The following is a 25877-nucleotide window of genomic DNA, read 5'->3' on the forward strand; positions in this document are numbered from 1 at the left end:
TACTGGCTTAGTGAGAAGCCCAGTTTCAGCTGGTTGCTGTGTGAAGAGCATCTTACCTTCTTCGGGCATGCCCGGGTCAGTGCAGTGGAGCAGCCAGTCACTTCTTCAGAAAAGATGGTCTCAGTATCATCAGTGAGTTGCACCCGTGTCTCCAGCAAGGCCGCGCCCTTATCTTTTCGGACCATGCTCGTGAAAGTCTCCGAGCAAGTACTACGGAAGATGTGCCTAGTTCAAATTGCACTCCAGATTCTCGAGTCCTGTCCTTGCTGCTTCTTACAAGTAGAAGTGCACGTAGTGTAAACCGTCCTCGCAGTTTCAGTTCTTATATGGGGCAGCCCTTTCAGACGTCTCTAGCCAGGTTTAGACATCTCCACATGGCGAACCACGGAAGAATGTAAGTGGCTCTTCAGGTGGCTGCATCACAATTGCGTGTAGTGGCTGTTATCGTTGCCGCAGTCGTGAGTACGCCTTGGTCTTCCTAGTCTTGTCAGGTAGAGGTCCCTACACTGCTGGTAGGCTTTCTCACCTACGACAAGGGCGCTGGTCGTTGCTGTCGTCGATGTCTTCTTTGCCACGGGGGCTGGGTTTATGGTTTGACGGGAGAGTCCAGAACACGAAAGAGGAGCACGTCCAAAAGTATCATGAAATCGCGATGTCACGTTATGAATGCAGCAATCGGCGTGTAAAACTTGTGGCCGGTAAAGTAGTATCAAACTGGGAATAACGAGCCACTACTTTAATGAACACGTGTGGCGATGGGCACGTTAGATGACGTCAATATGTACGTGTGGATGCACCACCCACGCGTATCACAGCTTGTATATGGCGTTGAAGTGACTGCTTGAGTGCTTCTGCGAAGTATTTCTTTCTCGCAGATGTGCTGCCACTCGCCAGCTATGGCGAGACGTATTTCACCAGTGCTGGCGGCTCCCAGATTTATGCGAGATATATTTTACTTCAGGCGACCCCATACATTCTCTATGACGTTGAATTCGGCGCCTTTGGGAGGCCAGTCAAGTGTGCGAACAGCACGTTGATCCAGAAATTTTTGAACAGCTCTTGTGGTGTGCACTGTGGTGAGGTCCTGCTGAAACCAGAATTACCCGTCTTCAAAGGTCCGCTTAAGAGCAAACGGAAGCAGATGGCTGTCCAAAATTTTTTAGTAGGTCCCAGCCTTGCACTCCTCGCACCTTGTTAGAACCGGGGGCCTACCAGCGTACCATCTCTGCTGCCAGGCGTTGCAGCTCGGGTCCAGCGGGTCTTGTCGTGGGTAGCTGGCCGCCGCCACCGGACCCGTTAAGCCCATCTTGCAGGAAGAAAGGTGCCTTTTAGGGGAGATATTTACGGAGGTTTATTTTACATTATTCACATGCGAGCGTTTCTCGCCACATGACGAACATCTAGACGAATATGTCGTCCTACATCGTGACGATCTCGTCGACAGCTCTACATCGAAGAGGCATCAGCATGAAAATCACACGAAGCAGCCCGCGAGGGCTCATTATAACCAGTCTCGTTTTCCAAGATCCCTGAATGGAGGAAAGGGCCCCAAATTACACTGTGCAATCAGAAATCACACACAACCGGCGAGAGCGACGAGCAGGCACGGACCACGTGAACGTCCAATATTGAGGCGAAGTCACTGGAGTGCCCTCTGTCACCTACGTGGCTGTTCCTTCTCATGTGTGTGTCCTGTTGTGTGAAATGTATCCAGCTCTTGGCAGCATACATCAAAAGGGCCGCCGCAACTAAGCTCACAAGCTTTCGCTGCACTGCTAGTTCAATTATCTGGGTGATTCACGGCTGCCACCACTAACCCTTCTAAGGAGGCTTAGCCACCGCGTAAACGCTCATCGTCTTCTCGTGAACGGCCTACGCCGGCGTGGCGGCATGATGCCTCGCTTGGGCAATACATGGTGGATTGACAATTCCCAGGCTGGAACGGCTTTCCGCAGGCAAGGAGCCCCTCAGCGACTCATTCGCACCACCCGGAATTTCGCTCCCCTTTTCGACCCAAGGGATGCACATAACAACCTACCCCACCATACACCTACCCACAGTCAGCAGGAAGACCAAGTCATACACATGGGTCGACTGGGACCTCCTCTGTAAGACCCGCGCAGAACGCCCTCCTCTCGATACCCAACCGAGATTCGTGACGTGGATGGCCCAGCTGAAAGTTGATGTCAGCAATGCAACCAAAACTATAAACACGGACCTACCAACCGAGATTTTCAGTCGTCTCGCCTACCTGCTCGAGGTCATACAGTCTCTACAAGCTGGTTAGAAGGGCCAGCGGCTTAATCGGAGGTTACGCACACGCATATCTCAGCTGAACAAGAACATGATGAACCACTGCCGCTTGCTTTCTGAACAGCAGTGGGAGGAGGTTTGTAACTCGATCGATGGTCAGGTTCGTGATAGAACGTTGAACTTATTGAAACACCTTCTCAGTAAAACCAACGCCCGCACGAATTAGCGTCATTCGATCGTGAAGATGCTCCTTCAAGCTAAACGGACCATTCCACCGGAGGACGTGGTCAAGAACCTTGTCTCACGCTTTCCACGGCCCTCTCACACTTCACCCTGATTACTTTGGCACTGACAACACCAAATTAGTTGCCGACCTTCCTACAGAAGAGGTGCGCCGAGCTCCCCCCGAAATCAATGAAGCTCCACCCTGGCCCTAACGGCATCACCAACAACCTTCCACGAAACCTGAACGATCCCTCCGTCACTTCACCGACACCATCAACGAAATATGGAAGAAGGGTGACATGCCCGATGCCCAGAAACTCGCTCACATGATCTTCATCCACAAACTGGGAAAGCGCTGAGTCTATATAGATCACCTACACCCTTTATCACTTACGTCGTGCGTGGGCAAGGTGGCTGAGCACGTCGTTTCCAAGAGGGTCAGTTGATATCTCGAAGATAATGCCTGCCTCCTGCACCACATATGATTGGCTTCCGACCAGGACTATCCACTCAAGACGTCATGTTACTCCTGAAGCGCCTAATTCTAGGTTGAGGAAACACTCGGGACACTCGTGCAATACTCGGCCTCCATAAATAAAAGGCGTTCAATACCATAACACACTCGTCGATGTGTAAAGCGATCGCATACCTTGGCCTGGGGGTTAGGTTCTACTACTTTGTCCACTTATTCCTTCCTCGGCGCAGAGCCGTCTTTCGCGCGGGAGACCTGGTGTGGGAAGAATTGGAGCTCGCACAGTAGGGCACTTCTCAGGAATCTGTTCTCTCACTGACGTTCTTCAACCTCGTGGTGTTCGGGTTCTCTGAACTGCTCTCGAAAATAGAGGGGCTGAACCACTCTATCTCTGTGGACTATGTAGCCATAAGGTGCTCTACAGGGTCAGATCGCTTTATTGAGTTCGCTCTGCAGGAGGTGATCGGAACCGCCAAGTCCTACCTCGACTCACCGGTCACAGGTGCTCACCCGCAATGTCGGAGCTTTTGCTATGTTTGCCCAAATGCCGATAGGACAAAACCAAAGGGTAGAAACCTCCGGCGGAACGCAACATCACGCTACACACACCATAAAGAGTCGTGAAGTCTCCAGGGTAGACACCATCAGGGTTCACGGCATGATCATCAAGTCCCGCGAAACCAACACCCAGACAGTACAGAAGCTCAGAACTATGACTGATAAAACCATACGACTCGTACGTATGAACACTTTTAATAGGCTAACGTAGGCAGGGCGAACTTGTACCCGAGAAGAATAACACAGATAGATTGTCTCGAGGATTCACTTCTGCCTCTTCTTCTATGTTCTTCTTTTTTCCAACCCGGTTCGCGCGCAGCTGGGTCCCGCAGGCTCGCGCGTCGCAAATCATCTAGAAGGCACAAGTATTTGCTAGCGCGTGTAATTTGAAGTCACATTGTGTCATTGCCCCCCTTTCCAGAATGCATCGTCCCGATGCTTGTGTCGAACTGGTTGCATGGCAGCCATTCACAAACTCTCGTCGGGGATGTCGTTAACGTCAAAGAACGTTGTATCTTCGGCGTTTCATTGCCTGTCGTGGTATGGTTTCATCCTGAATCACTGAATAATCTGCGCCGGTATCTACCAGTCCGATGACTTCGTAGCCTTCAACGAACACACGTAAATCGGAAGCAACGTCACTATCGAAGCACCGGTTTCTGAATCGGTCGTCATTCAGAGTCAGCAATGGAGGTTTTTCTGCATTAGCGTCGACAGCGGCCTTGCCTCCACAAGTCACTGACTCTTGTTTTCCCGACGCGGGCTTGGGGAACGAGACCTTGGGGAGCTTGCTGAAGGTTGGGGGCTAAGCCATCTATACCTCCCCGTTGTCGTTTCACGAGGTTGGTGTCGTTGGAAGCCACTTGAGGTTTGACGACCTGACAGGTATTCTTCAATTTCAAAGGGACGTTCACCATTTCGAGGTCGAGGTGCATTAACAGGAAAACCACGTAGTCCTGCCTGGCGGTAGTGGCACGTTCGGTAGAGATGACCAGGCTCCCCACAGTGGTAACACAGCGGTATCCTGTCGGGAGTGCGCCAGACATCGCTCTTCCTTAGTCTCCTCTCTGGCGTTGGCCACAGGGTGCTCGGCAGCATCGGGTACTGCATAGGTGTAGCCGCCGCGACGTCCGCACGTCCTGGAGGTCCTGGTAGTAGCACATCAGCATACGTCATTCTCGTCTTCTGTTGTAGTAGCGGCGCTGCCTGTGCGTTGCTCGAAGGTTCGCGTACCACCTACCAGACCTCCTCACGGATCACATCGGCCAGAGACGAAAGCATTGGAGCGTTCTGGTCAAGACGCTGCTTCTGCAGCTCTTCTCGGACAACAGACCGCACTAGCTCGCGTAGTGCTTCCATGCCGTTACCGAAGACTGGTGGCAACATGTCCAAGGAAGTGACGATCGCATCCCGGTTGTATAACCTTGCTCGCTGTTGTAGCGTCCTTTCCACTGTAGTCGCCTCGGAACGAAACTCGGCGACGGTGCGCGGCGCGCTTCGAATTAGTCCGGCAGAGTTCTTGCTTCACGCCTCGCATTAGATGGCGCAGCTTTCTGTCTTCGCTCATATTTGAATCCGCTCGGTGGAATAGGCGAGACATGTCTTCCAGATACATGGCGGCAGTTTCGTTATTTCGCTGATTTCTTGTCTGGAGCGCAGCTTCAGCTCTCTCTTTGCGGTCTGTGTTCGGGAAAGCAGCAAGCAGCTTCCGTCGAAAATCATTCCATGACCGGAAGGTAGCTTCGTGGTTTTCATACCACGTTCGTGCGCTATCTTCCAGTGCGAAGTAAACACTTCCAAGTTTGCGCTCTTCCCCATATCCGTTAGCCTTTGCGACGCGTTCAAAGTGCTCAAGCCAGTCCTCTGCGTCCTCGTAGTTTTCGCCGTGGAAAGGCTTTGGTAGCATTGGCTGGTTTACTACAATGTTGGCTGGAGCAACCTGAGCTGTTATGTCGGTTGCGTACCCGTTCAGAGCCGTTGATGTTCCAAGGGAAGTTGATAAAGGTGAAAATTCAGGACCCTCAACACGTAGGCGTCGACTGCAGCGCTGATGAACAGGTGTCAGCTCGTTGGGTCGAAATCGCTGTGCTCCATCACTCGAGAGGGGCTTGGCATCATACCCAGCCCTTCCACCAAATTTGTAACGCACTCTTCAATGAACACTTTTCATAGGCTAACGTCGGCAGGGCGAACTTGTGCCCGAGAATAATATTAATGATGATGATGATGATGATGATGATCCTTGACACTCTGGCGCACACCCACAAAGGGGGACGGCCAAGAAGCGGGTGGCAGGATCTTAACTAAAAGGCTAATGGTTTTTCAAAGAAAACGTAATTTTAGGCTGAAAAAAAGTATAGAAAGAAAAGCCGAAAATCGAAAAAGGAGTATATCTGAGCAGGGAGGGATGCAGGCTATCAGATGCGATTTGAGACAGAGGTACTCGTGGGTCTAAAGATATATATATATATATATATATATATATATATATATATATATATATATATATATATATATATATATATATATATATATATATATATATATATATATATATATATATATATATATATATATATATATATATATATATATATTGCCACGTTCTATTTCCCAAGTTTTTGTTATCGTCCCAAAAACACCACACGATTCTCAGCGCAAACCGCGCCTGCAGTTTTCGAGAAAGTTCCGGACTGTAGTAGATCATTTCTATAAGATCACGCCCACTGTGCGAACGGTACAGATTGTTCTGGAACCTACGCCACCGCCAGCGATAACGCTAGAACATTCGACAGCAAGAGTATAAATGCCGACGAGCTTCGCCGCTTCTCAGTTGTTGATCGAAGGCCGACGCTCCGTTCGCTGCTATCAGTCCGAGACTGCTATCTGTGCAAGACTACTGCTGTAATTGGACTTTCCGTTTACCGGGCACAGGTTCGCCAAAATAAACAGTTAAATCCCAACACGAAGTCTCCTGTCTTCGGCCACGTCACGACCCCGTGACATCTGGGGGAGGTGCTGGGGCCGTTCCCCTGGCTGCGGACGTGGTACATCGACGGCAAAGCCACGCAGTCCCATCTGTCGGTACTGGCAACGGCGGTAAGTGTGCCCGGCCTCGCCGCAGTGGTAGCACAGTGGGCGGTGTTCAGGGGTGCGCCAAACGTCGGTTTTCCTCGGCGCACTGTGCTGGCCCGCTGGTGAACGGTAGGTCGTCGGTGGGGGTGGTGGCGGCGGTGGTGTCTGGCGACGGAAGTGCGACGGGGCGGCGTTTTGGCGTGGACGGGGAGGAGCGTCGCGACGCACTTTATCGGCTCCATAACGCCAAGTACTTTTCGTCAATGGACCTCAAGACTGGCTATTGGCAAATCGAAGTCGTCGAAAGAGACCGAGAGAAGACGGCATTTATAACACCGGACGGCCTCTTCAAGTTTAAGGTGATGCCCTTCGGCCTTTGCTCAGCGCCTGCAACTTTTCAACGCGTTGTGGATACAGTACTGGCAGGATGGAAGTGGCAGACTTGCCTTGTGTACTTCGACGATGTCGTCGTGTTTTTCTCGAGTTTCGACGAGCATCTTCGGCGCCATGAAGCTGTACTTCAAGCCATCAAGACGTCCGGACTCACACCGAAGCCAGAAAAGTGCAGATTTGCGTATGAGGAGCTCTTGTTTCTGGGGCACGTTATCAGCAAATCTGGAGTTCGTCCCGATCCGCGGAAAACAGCCGCCATCACTGACTTCCCGCCGCCCACTGAGAAGAAGGCCGTGGGCCGATTTCTGGGCCTGTGCGCCTATTATAGGCGGTTCGTGAAAAACTTCGCCCGCATCGCCGATCCTCTCACTAACCTTACCAAGGCCGACGTGGAGTTCAAGTGGGAAACACCACAGGAACACGCTTTCCAGGAGCTTAAACATCGCCACCAGACGCCTCCGTTACTTGCCCATTTCGACGAATTCGCCGAGACAGAAATACATACTGACGCAAGCAGCGTAGGTCTTGGCGCCGTTCTTGTGCAGAGGGCTGACGGACTTGAAAGGGTCATTAGTTACGCCAGCCGATCGCTATCGAAAGCAGAAGCAAATGATTCCACAACAGAAAAGGAGTGCCTCGCCATCATCTGAGCTACGTCGAAATTTCGCCCCTACCTCTACGGCAGGCCCTTCAAAGTTGTGAGCGACCACCACGCCTTGTGTTGGCTAGCCACCTTGAAGGACCCTTCAGGTCGCCTCGCACGATAGAGCCTGAGACTTCAAGAGTATGACATTACTGTCATTTACAAGTCCGGCAAAAAACACTCTGACGCCGACTGTCTCTCTCGTGCGCCTGCCGACCAACCGCTACCCGACGACCCGGATGACGACTACTTCTTGGGAACGATCACTACTGACGACTTCGCTTAACGACAGCGGGCCGACCCGGAACTTAAGTCCCTAATAGAATACCTCGAAGGCAGGACCGCCGAAGTCCCGAAGGTATTCAAGCGCGCACTTGCGTCGTTCTTTCTACGAAACGGTCTTCTACAAAAGAAACACTTTTTACCGCTTCGAGCTAAATACCTCCTTGTGGTGCCTTCAGCTTTGAGACCAGAACTCCTGCAGGCCCTGCACGACGATCCGACGGCAGGGCACCTCGGTGTTTTTCTCACACTCGCAACGATACAAGAAAGGTACTACTGGCCACGTCTTACCACCGACGTCACTCGTTATGTGAGGACGTCCCGGGACTGTCAGCTACGCAAGATACCGCCGACAAGGCCAGCGGGACTTCTGCAGCCAATTGATCCACCTTGCCGACCTTTCCAGCAGATTGGTATGGACCTACTGGGGCCATTCCCGACGTCGGCTTTCGAAAACAAGTGGATCGTGGTAGCCACCGACTACCCCACCCGCTACACCGAGACAAAAGCCCTGCCAAAAGGCAATGCATCCGAGGTAGCTAAGTTCTTCGTCGAAAATATCGTCCTATGTCACGGCACCCCAGAGGTCATTATCACCGACAGAGGAACGGCATTCACTGCCGACTTAACTCAAGCGATCTTGGCATACAGCCAAACAAACCACCGCCGGATGACAGCGTACCACCCACAGACCAACGGCCTCACCGAGCGGCTTAACAAGACGATCGCCGAAATGCTGTCAATGTACGTCGATGTCGAACACAAGACGTGGGACGCCATTCTTCCGTATGTGACCTTCGCATACAACACGGCGGTGCAGGAGACGACGCAGATATCTCCATACAAATTGGTCTACGGAAGGAGCCTGGCAACGACGCTCGATGCCATGTTACCTAACGTCACCGACGAAGAAAACCTTGATGTGAGCGAGTACCTTCAACGCGCCGAAGAAGCCCGACAACTTGCTCGTCTCCGTATCAAGAATCAACAGACGACCGACAGCCACCGTTACAACCTTCGACGACGCTTCGTGGAATACCAGCCCGGTGAACGTGTTTGGGTGTGGACGCCGATACGCCGACGTGGACTAAGTGAAAAGCTTCTGCGACGCTACTTCGGACCGTACAAGGTGGTTCGACGTCTCGGCCCACTTGATTACGAGGTTGTCCCCGACGGCATCACGAACTCTCAACGACGCTGATCGCGACCTGAAGTCGTCCATGTCGCGTGCCTGAAGCCGTTTCATGCACGTTAACAAACTGAAACAGTGTTTTTTCTATTATTGTTGTATCGTAATTTATTCATTGTACTTTCTTGCATTATTATTGTATCTTCATCTTTAGTTAAAGCATCGGGACGATGCCTTTTTTCAGAGGAGGGCAATGCCACGTTCCATTTCCCAAGTTTTTGTTATCGTCCCCAAAACACCACACGATTCTCAGCGCAAACCGCGCCTGCAGGTTTCGAGAAGGTTCCGGACTGTAGAAGATCATTTTGATAAGATCACGCCCACTGTGCGAACGGTACAGATTGTGCTGGAACATATGCCACCGCCAGCGATAACGCTAGAACATTCGACAGCAAGAGTATAAATGCCGACGAGCTTCGCCGCTTGTCAGTTGTTGATCGAAGGCCGACGCTCCGTTCGCCGCTATCAGTCCGAGACTGATATCTGTGCAAGACTACTGCTGTAATTGGACTTCCCGTTTACCGGGCACAGGTTCGTCCAAATAAAGAGTTAAATCCCAACACGAAGTCTCCTGTCTTCGGCCACGTCACGACCCCGTGACAATATATATATATATATATATATATATTGTGAAGAAGAAAACGCATCGTTGGCAAACAACATCGCCACCGCTTGGGTACTGGGTGCTTGGCTTCGCTCGCTCGGCTCGTGCTGATCATCGCCGGCATCTGCTCGACCGTTGCTGTTGTCCGATCGTGTTTCATCGTAGGACCACCGTCGCAACAGTCGCCAATAAACCCTTTTTCAATTGGTGGAGGGTGCTGACATTCCCCGTCGCCTGAACCTGGGTGCTGCCATTCGCCGTCGCCTCAACCTGGAGCTGCGCAACCGAACGCTACCTACCATCATGGCTACCAACAACGCGCAACCTGGCTCTTCCACTCCATCCCCCAGCAACCCCGGCGTTCTTCGTTTGCGAGAGCCCAAAGTCTTTAGCGGAGCTGATGAGACTGACGTGGAAGACTGGTTCGCTAACTACGAACTGGTAAGCGCAAACAACAAGTGGGATGACGCGGACAAATTGACTTACGTCATCTTTTACCTCACTGACGTAGCCGAAATGTGGTATAACAACCACAAAAACGACATTACGACGTGGTCCATCTTCAAAACGTTGTTCGCTGACGTTTTTGGCCGACCCGCTGTCCGCAAGTCCAGAGCCGAACAACGCTTGCGGACTCGCGCACAAAAACCAACGGAATCTTTCACAAGCTACATTGAAGACATCATTGGACTTTGCAACCGACTGAACACCACCATGCCCGAGTCGGAGAAGATTCAACACATCCTCAAAGGGATAAATGACGGTGCATATCAGCTGCTCCTCGCCCGTAATCCTGCCACCGTTGCGGAACTTGTTACTTTGTGTCAAAGTTTCGACGAGTTGAGCAAGCAGCGCGCCCTGACTCGGCCATTTTCCTCACACGCCGACTCGCTCTCCAGTCTCACTTCCGTTCCCGACCACGCACCAACCCTGCAAGAGATTAAAGACTTCGTGCGTGAAGAAGTAGCTCGGCAACTGTCGTTGATTCCCTTCACGCATCAGCCGCCGTCCCCTCGTCTGCCCTCACCACTCCGCGACGTTATTGCCGAAGAGGTAGCTCAGGCTGTTCCCGTCGCTGCCCACCAGCAGCCTGTGGCCGTGACTGTTCCCCATGCGCCGGCTATGCAGCCCGTGGCCGCGCCTCTTACTTATGCCCAGGTGGTACGCAGCAGACCCCGCCAGCAGCTTTTGCCACCCATGCCTGCAGTTGCTCCCCACTCTACCCCTCTTTCGACACCTTGGGCTGCACCGCGAGTCAGCAATTCCTGGCGCACTGCGGACAATCGACCAATCTGCTACGCCTGCGGTACTCCAGGACACGTGGCACGATATTGTCGTCGTCGTTTCCAATCGCAACACAACGCTACTTGGCCGTTACCGTATGACCCGCCGCCCACGCACCTACCTGCTCCCTATCCTTCACCGCAGTATGGCTACACTAATCTTCCCGGGTCTCAGTCACCCCAGCGCCCAGCTCCGACTCACTCTTCCCGCTCGCCGTCTCCTCGCAGGCGATCTCTGTCCCCAATGCGTCCCCGACCCGCTTCTTCCAACCGGGAAAACTGAACGCCGCAGTTCCAGAGGCAAGAACTGCGCCGTCATCGAAATGCCCAAGTCCTCGCACTTCACCTGCTAACGTCGTCGCCATATCTGTCGATGGTGTTTCTACATTTGCCCTCATCGACACAGGTGCTGCCGTTTCTGTTATAGCCGCCCAGCTCTGCCGCTCCCTACGCAAAGTGACCACGCCGCTCTCTGGACTATCGCTTCGTACGGCTAGCGCACAGCCAGTCAGACCTCTCGGCACCTGTACAGCCCGCATTTTCATCCAAGGCTCTATGTACGTTGTCGAGTTCATCGTCCTTTCGGTGTGCTCGCATGACGTTATCCTCGGGTGGGACTTCCTGTCACAACATCATGCCGTCATCGACTGCGCACGCGCTGAAGTTCAATTTTCGCACCTGTATGACGAACCTTTGCACGAAACTCTTGAGCGGTCTCCAAAACTCGTCGTACGTGAAGACACTGAAATTCCGCCAGCCTCTCTTGCCGTTGTCCCTGTTTGCTGCGATGACCATAACGACGCTACAGTTATGTTTACACCTTCCGACATTTTCATGAGCCGCAGAGCCGTTTCCTTGCCTTTCGCTACACTCGACGTCACTGCGGGCCGAAGCAATATTTTCGTCCACAACCCCCTTTCTGCACCGCTTACGCTACTTGCCGGCGAATGTCTCGGTCGAGTGGAGTACCTCGATTCCTCTTTATTCCTTAACATGCCAGACGAATCGTGCAGTAGCGCCTCGACCGAACTTCATGCCCTTTCCCCACTGGAATGCTCATCGAGTGACACCTTCTCGAGTTCCATCGCCGACACCTTAAGTGCCCATGAACGCGCCGAGCTTCTTAATCTTCTCCAGCACTTCGCGAATTCATTCGACGTTTCTCAGCCGCAATTGGGTCGGACTTCCGCAGTGCACCACTACATTGACACTGGTTCGCACCAGCCATTGCGTCAAAGACCGTACCGTGTCTCTGCAGCAGAACGTCACGTCATCAACGACCAGGTCGAAGAGATGCTACGCCGTCGCGTTATTCAACCATCGCACAGTCCTTGGGCATCTCCTGTCGTTCTAGTTCGAAAGAAGGATGGATCGATTCGATTTTGCGTCGACTACCGGCGATTAAACAAGGTGACGCGGAAAGACGTCTATCCATTACCGCGCATCGACGACGCCCTTGACAGCCTCCAAGGAGCCGAATTCTTCTCCTCCTTAGACTTACGATCTGGATACTGGCAGGTTCCTATGGCAGAAGCTGATCGCCAGAAAACTGCGTTCATTACACCAGATGGCCTGTACGAATTTAACGTAATGCCATTTGGGCTTTGTAATGCTCCTGCCACGTTTGAACGACTCATGGACAACACACTGCGTGGACTGAAGTGGTCTGTGTGTCTATGCTACCTCGACGACATTGTCGTTTTCTCTCCCGATTTTCCTACACATCTGCGTCGGCTCCAACTGGTGCTGACGTGTTTAACCAACGCTGGGCTCCAACTGAACCTTAAAAAGTGCCGCTTCGCTGCGCGAGAGCTGTCCATCTTAGGGCACATCGTGTCCAAGGATGGTGTTCGACCCGACCCTGCAAAACTGCGAGCAGTCGCTGAGTTCCCGAAACCTACTACACTGAAAGAATTACGCAGTTTTGTCGGACTATGCTCGTACTTCCGGCGCTTCGTGCGAAATTTTGCGTCGATCATGTCACCACTGACCAACCTCCTACGCGGTGATGCAGACCTTTCATCCTGGTCTTCTGACTGCGACGTCGCGTTTGCCACGCTCCGTAGTCTGCTAACATCTCCTCCAATTCTTCGGCATTTCGACCCAACAGCTGCAACGGAAGTTCACACAGACGCTAGTGGGGTTGGTCTAGGCGCCGTCCTCGCCCAACGCAAGCCGGGCTACTCCGAATACGTCGTCGCTTATGCGAGTCGCACACTTACTAAAGCTGAGGCCAATTACAGCGTCACTGAAAAAGAGTGCTTGGCGCTAGTGTGGGCGCTTCGCAAGTTCCGCCCTTATTTGTACGGTCGCCCATTCGACCTGGTAACGGACCACCATGCACTTTGTTGGCTCGCCACATTGAAAGATCCTTCTGGCCGCCTAGCTCGGTGGGCACTGCAAATCCAGGAGTACGACATTCGTGTCATATATCGCAGCGGACGCAAGCATTCTGACGCCGACGCCCTGTCGCGTTCGCCTTTACCTCCCGACTCGGCCTGCGAAACCACTGGTACCAACTCCGTCGCATCTCTCGACCTCGACTCTTTTACCGGTGAACAACACAAGGACCCGTGGATCGCTTCCCTTTTTAACTGTCTCTCTGGATCGTCAACCACTGCGGTACCACGATCTCTCCGACGTCAAGCTGCTCATTTCGCGATTCGTGATCGGCTGCTACACCGACGCAACTACGCCCCCGAAGGTCGTAAGTGGCTCTTGGTTGTCCCGCGCAGCTTGCGATCACAAATCTGCGCCTCCTTTCACGACGATCCCCAATGTGGTCATGCCGGAGTTTTCAAAACTTACGAACGCATTCGCCATCGCTTCTACTGGCGCGGAATGTATAATTTCGTTCGAAAATTTGTTATGGGCTGCCCTGACTGTCAACGCCGCAAATCACCGCCTTTCCACTCGTCCGGTGCGCTTCAACCGCTCCCGTGCCCTGCCAAACCTTTCGATCGGATCGGAATTGATCTCTATGGCCCTCTACCGACAACATCAGATGAAAATAGGTGGATCATAGTCGCTGTGGACCATTTAACACGCTACGCTGAGACCGCCGCCCTTCCAAGTGCCACTGCGCGGGACGTAGCATCCTTCATCCTTCATCGCTTCATACTAAGACATGGTGCACCTCGAGAGCTACTAAGCGACCGAGGTCGAGCCTTCCTATCAGAAGTCGTCACGTCTCTGCTTTCTCAATGCCATGTTGTTCATCGCAAGACCACTGCATACCACCCGCAAACTAACGGGCTCACGGAAAGATTTAACCGCACCCTTGGCGATATGCTCGCCATGTATGTGACATCCGATCATACTAACTGGGATCGCATTCTTCCATTCATCACGTTCGCATATAACACCGCGGCACAGTCTACCACTGGATTTTCACCTTTCTTTCTTCTTTATGGACGCGAACCATCCCACACCATCGACACTCTCCTTCCATACCATCCTGACGCATCCGAATGCCCATCTGTGTCCGAAGCTGCCCGTAATGCGGAAGAGTGCCGTGAACTCGCACGCACCTTTACGTCGCAAGAACAACAGCGCCAGAAAGAAAACAACGCCGACTCTTCACAAAGCCCCAGCTATTCCTCGGGATCACTTGTATGGCTGGCTGTTCCTTACCAAAGCCCCGGCATATCCTCAAAACTCGTTCCAAAGTACGAGGGCCCATACCGCGTTTTGGAGCAAACCTCGCCGGTGAATTTTCTCATCGAGCCACTTTCCCCATCTGACGACATGCGCCGGCGTGGACGTGACATCGTCCACATCGCCCGCCTTAAGCCATATCATAGCCCTCTGCCTCCAGACTCTTAGGTCGCCAGGATGGCTCTTTTTCGGCGGGGGCAAATTGTGAAGAAGAAAACGCATCGTTGGCAAACAACATCGCCACCGCTTGGGTACTGGGTGCTTGGCTTCGCTCGCTCGGCTCGTGCTGATCATCGCCGGCATCTGCTCGACCGTTGCTGTTGTCCGATCGTCGATCGTGTTTCATCGTAGGACCACCGTCGCAACAGTCGCCAATAAACCCTTTTTCAATATATATATATATATATATATATATATATATATATATATATATATATATATATATATATATATATATATATATATATATAGGCAGATTAACATGGCAGTCGCCTTGTTTCAATTATGTATTCAAATACCGCAGAGCAGACGTCCCTGTGGCTATAACCGAATTTAATGCTGCCAAACGACAAAACTACTGCCACATTTAATTCTAATCCCAATTTTTCAAGTGGAGCTAACAGGTACCTTTTCCGCTGATGAGAATATCGACGACAGAACAAAAAGAAGTGATCTATTGTTTCCATTTCTTCGCAAGTCTGACATAAAGTTGACGTCTTTAGACCAACTTTATGCAAATAATAATTCAGTTGAGGAATTCTGCAACGCAATCTTGTAAAAGTAACTTCCAAGTGCCGTGTTGCACACCACTGTCTATTCCAGCGGCATCTTAGATGTGCGAAATCTCGATATTTATCCAATGAGTAGCAGTCGTATTCATGCAAACAGAGGTTTCTAAACCTTATTGCTGTCGCGTGACCCGTATCAGGCAAAATCGGGATAAGGGGACCGCTAAGAGATACTGTGGCTAGTGCATCCGCCATCTCATTGAGATATATGCCACGATGACCTGGTACCCATAAGAGCTGCAGTTTTTTCAAGTTTGTCGGAATGAGTTGTCGAAACATGTGCATAAGTGTTAAGTTGGCTCCTGAAGACAGAGCAGCACATACTGAAAAAGAATCTGTAATTACGACTGCTTCCGATTCGCCCAAAGGAAGTTTCCGTAGTGCCAGTACAATAGCAAATAATTCTGCTATGAATATTGGTGTGTAATCTGGGAGTCTAACCAAAAAGGACCAGTCAAGGGAACGTGAGAAGATACCTGCCCCAGCCTTTTCATTCGATACGGATGCAGCAGTCGCAATTATGTTGTTCATGTTCACATGTGCAAGTAATCCTGCAGCCGATCATTTAAATATTGAAATGGCATTTGCTTTGCGTTAGAGGAATAAATATTCTCAAATTCCATCTTAAGATTTAAATTAACGTTTTTTGTTGAGAAAATATGTTTGATTTTGACGTTCAGTGGTTCTAGCAGCGCTTGAACGAACAAGATCTGTGGGCAGCGGAATCGTGACCACCAAGTTTCAAAAAATAAACTTGGTTGTTTAATATAAGCATAATACGATGCTCTCTGGGGCACAGTGTATAGTTTTAAAAATGTTTGGATAGTAAGTATTTTGAATCTATTCAGCAATGACGGTAGACGCGCTTCCATGTATAGCACATTGTTAGCAACAAACTTGGGCAGTCCAAGGCACAGTCGTAAAGCCTCCCTTTCTAATAGTATTAGCGGTCTCATTTTATATGTCACACTGCCCGAAAATAAGACACAGCCGAATTCCATGATAGGACGAATGTACATTTTATAGACCATTACCAATGTATTTCTTCGCAACCCCCTTTTTATGTTTCTGAGCTTGCGTAACCACCCCATGGCTCGTGTTGCTTTGGACGCAATGTGATCGATGTGGCTTTTCCAATTTAACGAGCTGTTATATATGATGCCTAAGTATTTGAGTGAATCCACCTGGGGAATCTGCTCGGTGCCATACATCAAGGAGATGTTGACAGGATCCCTGAACGAGAACGCTAGAAGCGCGCTTTTGTTTACGTTTAGAGACATTCCAATTTTTTCAAGCCATTCCTCTATCATGTTTAGGTAATTCTGTAATATCTGATAAAGTAATTGCAGATCACTGTTTGTCGCAAAGAAAGCAATGCCATCTGCATAAACATATAAATGAATATCGCTGTGTGTTGGAATCGAACTGAGGAAGACGTTAAACAACACAGGTGAGAGCACTGCCCCCTGTGGTACGCCACGGTATTGTCGATATCTGTTAGAAAAACAACCCCTTTGAAAGCAATGAAACTCTCTATCCCTTAAAAACTCTGCTACCCATGCTGTCATGTAGTTTGGTAAGTGTGACATTTCCATCTGCTCTATTAGTATTTTATGCTCCACTTTGTCATACGCCTTGGCCAAATCCAGAGTAACCAATGCACAATACTCTCTTCTACGCCTAGCCAACTGTATACGACTCTCCAAATCCGCGTGCGCACACCATATGGAGCATCCCGATTTAAAGCCAATTTGACTGGGGTTCAGTATTGATTTCTCCTCAATGTATTTTATTACACGTGCATTCAAAACTCTTTCAGTTAGTTTAACCAAATTAGATGTAAGAGAAATTGGCCTCACATTGTCAAGTGTATACCCAAGTTCCTGTTTTTTAAGTATCGGAATTATTTTGGAAAGTTTCCAATCCGCCGGTATCCTAGAATTTTTCAAAGAGTAATTAACCATATTACAGAGTTCATGTGGGAAAATGTCATTTATTACTTTTATCATTGCTGAAGTTACTCCATCTGGTCCAGGTGCTGTAGGAGGTAAGTGCCTCACTACACCCGCTAGTTCCGCTAATGTCACCTCATTGAACTCCTCTCCTGCAATTGGCTTTACTATGTGTCTTGGCATTGTTGATCTGAATGTTTCTTCTAATCCTTTAGCAACGTTTTCTAATATTTCAGTGAGTTCGCTAGGCGATAGAATTGAAAAATCAATATTGTCTGATGGTGGTATCATTTTTCTGGAACGCAAAAATCTAAAAAGCGCTTTTCTGTTGTGTGGTTTTGAAAGATAGCTAACTTTGTTAGTGTCATAGTCATCTTTTGCTTTGCGTACTGTACGTTTAAAATCTGCTGCCACGTATTTACAGTCACACCAGTTTTTTGGGCATTGGTTGTGGATAAGTTGCTTCCACGCCGCTTTTCGTTTTCTATACCCCCTCATACAATCAGCGTTCCACCATGGGCTAAACGACCTGCCTGTGCCTGAAGTTATTGAAAAAGTTGACTTTTTCATTGCTCTTCTCAATACCGCACACAGACTCATAGCCCGAATGTCTTCCTGCATGTCCTTGCGAAGAACGAAAGTAGACTTTAAGTCTTTTTGTAAATGTTCATAATTTACAAACAAGCCAATTTTACCAGTTAATAAACATCCCGGGAAGGTTAATATTGTCGCGGTTCAACGTAAGCAGTGCACCGAGACGTTGAGTCCGAGAACAGACGGCGTGTGTTTTTATGCAGGAGCCAAGAGCAGGCGAGCCAAAAACGAAAGTACGTCGTCTTCTTCAGTCCTCCTTTTCACGAGGCTGTTGGCGCGCACATCGTCTTCGTTCTTTGTTTCGGGCGCGGCATTTGCCTCCCCTTAAAAGAGCATCGCCCCGATGCTATAGCTGAGACAGTAATTTGCGCAAGAAGTCACTTTGTAGAAGTGACGGTGCCTCGCAAAGTCACTCGCTGACGTATGGCTTAATGCGCACTACGTGCACAAGCTCAGGTCGGTGCTGGCGACGCCTTGAACAGTTTGGGCTATCCGGGACGACTTCATAGGTAACGTCACTTAGTCGTCGCAGCACTCGGTAAGGTCCGAAGTACCTTCTGAGCAATTTTTCGGATAGTCCCCGTCTTCGTACAGGTGTCCACACCCATACCCTGTCCCCGGTTTCGTACGTTACAGGTGTATGACGTTGGTTATAGCGGCCTGCGTCGTACTCTTGCTGTTTGTATATTCGCAGACGTGCGAGCTGCCTGGCTTCCTCTGCGCGTCGAGTAAACGCGTCAGCACTCGTTTCGTTGTCATCGCATTCGTGTGGCAGCATCGCGTCTAACATCGTTCTTACTTCTCGTCCGTAAACAAGGCTGAATGGGGTCATCCGTGTGGTTTCTTGTTTCGCAGTATTGTATGCGAACGTTATGTAAGGGAGAATCTCGTCCCAGTTTTTGTGTTCGAAGTCCACATACATTGAAAGCATGTCTTCTAGAGTTTTGTTAAGTCGCTCGGTCAACCCGTTGGTTTGTGGATGGTAAGCTGTCGATTTGCGATGAATAGTACCGCTGAGCACCAACACATGATCTAAAAGCGCGGCCGTGAATGCGGTTCCGCGATCCGTTATAACGATCGATGGCGCACCGTGTCTCAGCACAATGTTCTCTATGAAGAACCGGGCTACCTCCTCTGCTGTGCCTCTCTGGATGGCTTTTGTCTCGGCGTAGCGAGTAAGGTAGTCGGTCGCCACTATAACCCAACGGTTACCAACACTAGAGGTGGGAAGTGGGCCCAAAAGGTCCATTCCGATCTGGTGAAACGGCGTTGTCGGGATCTGGACAGGGTGTAGCAAACCGGCTCGTTTCGTTGGAGGTGACTTGCGCCGCTGGCAATCGAGGCAGGTCCGAACATGATGCTTCACGGTAGCGGTGAGTCTAGGCCAGTAATATCTCCCTCGAACTCTGCTCAGTGTGCGCGTGTAGCCTAAATGTCCAGATGTTACCTCGTTGTGGCACGCTTGCAACACCTCAGATCGAAGAGTGGTAGGGACGACAAGCAGGTAGGTGGACCCGTCTGACGAGAAGTTCATTTTGTAAACGACATTGTTTCGCAGACAGAACGACGATAGTCCTCTTGTAAAGGCTTTGGGTGCATTCTGGCTTCGTCCTTCTAAATAATTAATCAAGCCAAGTAGCTCAGGATCGTCATGCTGGTGATCTGCGATGGTTGACGTGTCGAGGATTCCGAGGAATGCTGTTTCTTCATCAAAAGCAGCAGCCGACTCTATTGGTGATCGAGATAGGCAGTCGGCGTCCGCGTGTCGTTTTCCCGACTTATACACCATCGTTATGTCAAACTCCTGTAGTCTAAGGCTCCAGCGTGCCAATCGCCCGGAAGGATCTTTCAGACTTGTTAACCAACACAACGAATGGTGGTCACTGATAACCTTGAATGGGCGGCCGTACAGGTATGGGCGAAATTTCATAACTGCCCACACCACGGCCAGGCATTCCTTTTCAGTGGTCGAGTAATTTGCTTCTGTGCGTGACAGAGTTCTGCTTCCGTAAGCAATCACTCTTTCCTCGTCATCCTGGTGCTGTACAAGCACAGCTCCGAGGCCAACATTGCTGGCGTCAGTATGGAGCACTGTAGGGGCTGTGTCATCAAAATGGGCAAGTACGGGGGTCGTCTGTAGACGTTGCCGCAAGTCATTGAAAGCATCTTCCTGTTCGTCGCCCCAAACAAATGCAACGTCATCCCTCGTGAGACGAGTTAAAGGTGACGCAATGCGTGCAAAATCTGGAATAAATCGCCGATAATATGCACAGAGACCCAGAAAACGCCTCATTCCCTTTTTATCTGATGGTGTTGGAAACTGTGCGACGGCGGCAACTTTTTCGGGGTCTGGACGAACTCCTGCATAACTGACGACGTGGCCGAGAAACTGCAGTTCCTCAAAGCAGAAGTGACATTTTTCCGGCTTGAGCGTCAGGCCTGCGGCCCGTATGGCCTGCAAGACCATTTGCAATCGTTCAAGGTGTTCGTCAAACGTTGTAGAAAACACAATGACGTCATCAAGGTATACTAGGCAGGTTCTCCATTTAAGGCCAGAGAGAACGGTATCCATGAGACGCTGGAAAGTAGCAGGAGCGGAGCACAAGCCAAATGGTAAAACCTTAAATTCGTAGAGTCCGTCTGGCGTCACGAAAGCGGTTTTTTCACGATCCCTGGCGTCTACTTCAATTTGCCAATATCCGCTCTTTAAGTCCATGGAAGAGAAGTAACGTGCGTTTCGAAGCCTGTCAATCGAATCATCTATGCGGGGAAGCGGGTACACGTCCTTTTTTGTAACCTGATTTAGCTTTCGATAGTCCACACAGAAACGCAGGCTGCCGTCCTTCTTTTTCACTAGAACAACAGGTGATGCCCAGGGGCTTTTCGACGGTTGAATGACGTCGTCTTCAAGCATTTTTGTTACCTGCTGTTCTATCGCTTCTCGCTCTTTTGAAGCCACACGGTACGGATTTTGATGAATTGGTCTAGCCGTGTCCTCTGTGATGATTCGGTGCTTGGTCAAGGACGTCCGGCCAACTTTCGAGGTCGACGCAAAACAGTCGTGGAACTCGTCTAACAGCACAAGCAGGCGTTCCCGCTGTTGCTGAGTTAAAGTAGGGCTGACGTCAAGGTTAGGTGCTAGGTCACGTGGGTCTTGTGCAGGTGTTGCTTTGAGTGCTGAAAAGCAGTCATGAACATCTGCGATCTCGTCGAAATGTGCCAACGTTGTGCCTTTTGGAAGGTCGAAGCTAATAGGAAGGTGGTCACTGTTTGTTGCGCAATCTAATGTTTTCCACGAAGAAATGTTTAGGGAGGAGCTGGAAAAGGATCTATCGCCGACTTTGATTGTCTCCTAATAAACGTAACTGTGGGGAAATTTACACAAGATAAGTTATTATCAACAGTCCATTCCCACAAGCGCCTTCCATTTACATCAGTCTTGAAACCCCAAGACACGTGGTGTGAATTAAAGTCACCAGTTAATATTACATCCTTCCTGCAGGAAGTTAACATTGCATCTAAGCATCTTGTGTCCTGTACTCCTACCGGAAAGTATGCGTTAACAAAAGAAAAAGGGGAACAGCCTGGCAGAGTGATGTCTAATACCATAATTTCATAGTCAGAATCCATGCACAGGTACTTAATCTTCGCTCTATGACTAAAGTTAGTTGATATAAAAATGGCAAGTCCACCACCTCTGCTAGGTCTGTCTAAACGAAATAAGCGATAATTTTTTAGGTAAACTTTTTGTCCATTTGTAAGCCAAGTTTCTTGTAAAGTAAAAATATCTGGGGAAATTTGCGAAGAAATACACGATAAATCTGTGGTAGCCGACCCTGTTGATCGACAATTCCAATGTAATACTTTTAAGTAGCCTATTTTGACTCTATAAACCCGCCGCAGAGACTGCTTGATCCAAAAGATCTTTCTTCAAAAAGTCTTTTTTGGAGAGGTTCTCCAAAACGTCTTTCTTTGACAGGAACTTTTTAGATTTTGATTTCTGTGAAGACTTTTTCGATAGGGAAGATCTGGCACGCTTGAAGAAATTATGAGATTCCGCATCCATATCTGTGAATTCATCAGTGTCATCTGATACGGGTTCTGGATCTGCCCGCAGTATCTTATTGGAGGGTCCTGCTTTAAGAGATGCGTGTCGTGTAGGCGCTATCGGACTTTCTGTCCCGGCACACTTTGAAACCTCCAAATCCTGTGAAGTCTGATTTTTCATAGACACTGAAGCAATGATTTGGGTCAACTGAGATGTTAACAATTCAGCCACGACTCCAATAATACATCTGGCAAGACGCTCCATCGCCTTTTCCGTTGCCTTCTCTATAGCCTCTGCTATATATTTTGCTAACGATGCATCCGTAGCAGTGGTATGTTGTGCTGTTACGCTTGCGTAACCTTTCGAGCGTTCTTGTAATTCAGTCACAGCTTCCCTCCGGGAGCAACGCCTGCGTTCCACGATTTCCAGCAGCTTAACTTCCCGTTCTTTCGCCTCACAATCCAAAGAGTTTGAGGATGCGCTTCATGACATAAACAGCACTTCTCTTCCGTCGAGTTGCACTTACGGCTGTCGTGATTTTCTCCGCATAGTCAACATCTGGCAGTTGATCTGCACCCTTTCACGCTGTGGCCATATCTCCAACAATTCAAGCACTGCAGTGGCTTAGGGGATAGAAGCTCTACCTTATAGATAAGAGGCCAAGCTTTAATTTCAGATGGTCTTATCGTTCCCGCAAAGGTTACTATCACCGATTCGGTAGGTGATTTTTTATTGTCAACCAGACGCGTGCACCTGTATACTGACACTGCACCTGCTGCCGAAAATAACTCAAGAATTTCTGCAGGGGTCAGGCTCGTATCTACACCGCGGACTATGCCTTTCGAACTTGGAAGATGCGCTGGAATAAATGGGCTCACCGGCTGCGTTGCAAATTCGGAACAATTGAGAAGCTCTCGGACGCACTCCTGATCGGCAGAGCAGCACAAAATACCACCACGACCGAAATGCCGGACCTCAGTGATCTTTTGAAAGTGTGTTGTGGCTTTCCGAAGCTCCTTTTGAATCATCTTCGGGTTCTTCATAGGTATCGTACCTCCATTGGTCGGTACCAGAGCCACGGGGACGTTGATAACCCCACTGCAAATAAAAGAATCAATCGGCCAATCCTTGGCCGGTATAGATGCTAGCCAAGGAGAAGGCCCTTGGCCAGGCGAAGAAACCGACATCTAAATAGCCTCAGTCGCTTGAACTCAGAAAATCATATGGCACAAACCACAAACAACTACCAAAAAAGCACTAAAACCACAAAGAAGCAAACGTCAAACTCAAGTGCAATCCCACCGCCCATCGTTCAAGCCGTTCCAACCCGTGAGCAGCAGCGCAGAACAGGATCAGCGCGACCAGCGTTCGGGATTCACATGATAACACAGCTAGATTGTCTCGAGGATTCACTTCTGCCTCCTCTTCTACGTTCTTCTTTTTTCCAACCCGGTTCGCGCGCAGCTGGGTCCCACAGGCTCGTGCGTCGCAAATCATCTAGAAGGCACAAGTATTTGCTAGCGCGCGTAATTTTAAGTCACATTGTGTCAATATTGTTACGGAAATGAAGCAAAGGAAGAAGAAGGACACAATCAGCTGACGACACGCGAGTGTGCCAATTAGCCATTGTGGCTCTTGCGTGTGACTTTTCCTCTGTAAAAGCAGAGAGGCAGTGAGCAATGTGAAGGCACATTCTGTACAGAAGTCACCGACACAGTAACATAATGTTGAGTGGTGCTGGGTAACCATCAGGCAACGGAGCTCTGCAGCGGACGTCGCATCGGTTTTCCAGCCCTGGTCGATGCTGAGCCCTCCGCGTCAACGTCAGCGTCTCCGACGAACACGGCGTCGCACCCATACGTTTTGACGCCACTTAAGAATCCCGGTACATTCTGCGAGACCGATGGCGTCGACGTTGACGATTGGTTGGCCATGTTCGAACGAGTGTGTGGGCCAAATAGATAGGATCCCACACTTCAGTTGGCTAATGTACTGTTTTACTTGAGAGGCACGGCCAAGGTTCAGTATGAAAACAACGAAGAACTCACAAGCGGGGACCAATGCAAGAAAAGATGCGAGAGGTGTTTGGCGAAATCGTCAGTCGTGAGATCGCCGCCAAAAAGGAATTGGCCTGCCGTGCCCAATCCGTCACGGAATCAAACCTCGCATACATTCAGGACGTGATGGCCCTCTGCCGAAAGGTCGAAAGCGACATGACATAAGGTGACAAGGTCGGGCATGTCCTGAAAGGGATTGCCGACGACGCGTTCAATCTCCTGATGTGCAAGGGCTGTTCCACCGTGGAAGCGATCATCAAAGAGTGTCGTCAGTTTCAGCAAGTCAAAAGCCACCGCATTCTGCAAACATTTTATCGACTTCCAAACACCGCTGCAACATCGATTGGCGAGGACCAGTCCACTCCGCTACGTCCGTCACCACCTGGAGACCTGACACGCATTGTTCGTCGCGAATTGGAAGCAATGGCGCCCTCGGAGTTCTATTCGTGCAGTACCAATACCACTCCTGTTACTGTTCCTCTTGTTCAAGCCATCATGCGCCAGGAGCTTCAAAACATGGGAGTGCATTCCGTGTGCCATGTCACCGCGCCCAGATTCAGCGAACGCCCTTTCGCGATGCCCTCCTCCGACCGATGGTTTTCTCCACATACCCACAACCCGGCTGATAAACTAACTGCAGATGACCGCCCTATATGTTTCAACTGCCACGGCGTTGGACATATTGCTCGTTACAGCCGTAACACGTGGTCCTCGGCACCTCGTGCAACGACCCATAAGACCCGTTTAGACGGTACCACCCGCACTTTTTCACCTGCCGAAGAGTCTGATGCCGTTGACCAATCTCGGAACACTGGGTACAACCGCTCGCCTTCACCACGTGCGCACCAGTTTAGTTCGCGGCAAATATGTCGCCTATCGTCCCGTTGGCCGCAGCCATGGCACTTCTCGCCCCGCATGGCTTCCGGCTGCGTCGTATCGGAAAACTGAGAAATACAGCCCCCGGAGGTGGTGCTGCATTGACGACATTCGCAGCAAATCCTCTCTACGTTCCCACCAGACGAAATGTAATAGACGTTGAAGTAGATGGCGTACCTGTACAAGCACTTGTAGACACCGGTGCAAGCATTTAGGTCATGAGTTCAAGCCTACGCACACGTTTAAAGAAAGTTCTGACACTAGCGGTGGCACAAATGCTCCGTGCGGCCGATGGCGGCACGCTGATGGTTCTCGGTCTGTGCACTGTCCGCTTAAGTATGAAGAACCACACTACTTCTGCCATTTTAACCGTTATTGACCACTGCTCCTATGACGTCATTCTAGGCCTCGGACTTCTTGTGGAATCATTCTGCTCTTATCGATTGTGCTACTGGTGTTCTTCAGCTAGAGCTGCCTCAGATAGTCGCTGAACCCCACACTAACCCGCCGTGCCTGTGCTCTCTTCTGGATGTGCGACTGTCACCCCAGGCAGCCACCTACGTCGTTTTGACCGCCCAGCCACAGGTTCCCGATGGTCAATATGTCCTTCTTCCTCTCGCCGACGTTTTTTTTAGTTGCAACATCGCCATTCCCTATACGCTCGTGACTATCACTGACAACTGTACTTCAATCCCACTTCTCAATTTCAGCTTGTGCCCTCAAGTGCTCCCTAGTGGCATGTTCTTTGCCAACGTATCTAATGCTGACGGATTCGAAATAGCGGCTCTCACTACCGAGATTAATTCACTTCAGTCTCCTTGGCTAACAGCACCTGTTCTCTGCCCAATCGTTTCTCGAAGATGATTGCACCCGACCTCAATCCTGCGCAAGCCAACGACATCCATCTCCTTCTCGCGTCATATAAGCC

Source organism: Rhipicephalus microplus, chromosome 1, assembly GCF_043290135.1.
Source record: "Rhipicephalus microplus isolate Deutch F79 chromosome 1, USDA_Rmic, whole genome shotgun sequence".
Lineage (NCBI taxonomy): Eukaryota > Metazoa > Arthropoda > Arachnida > Ixodida > Ixodidae > Rhipicephalus > Rhipicephalus microplus.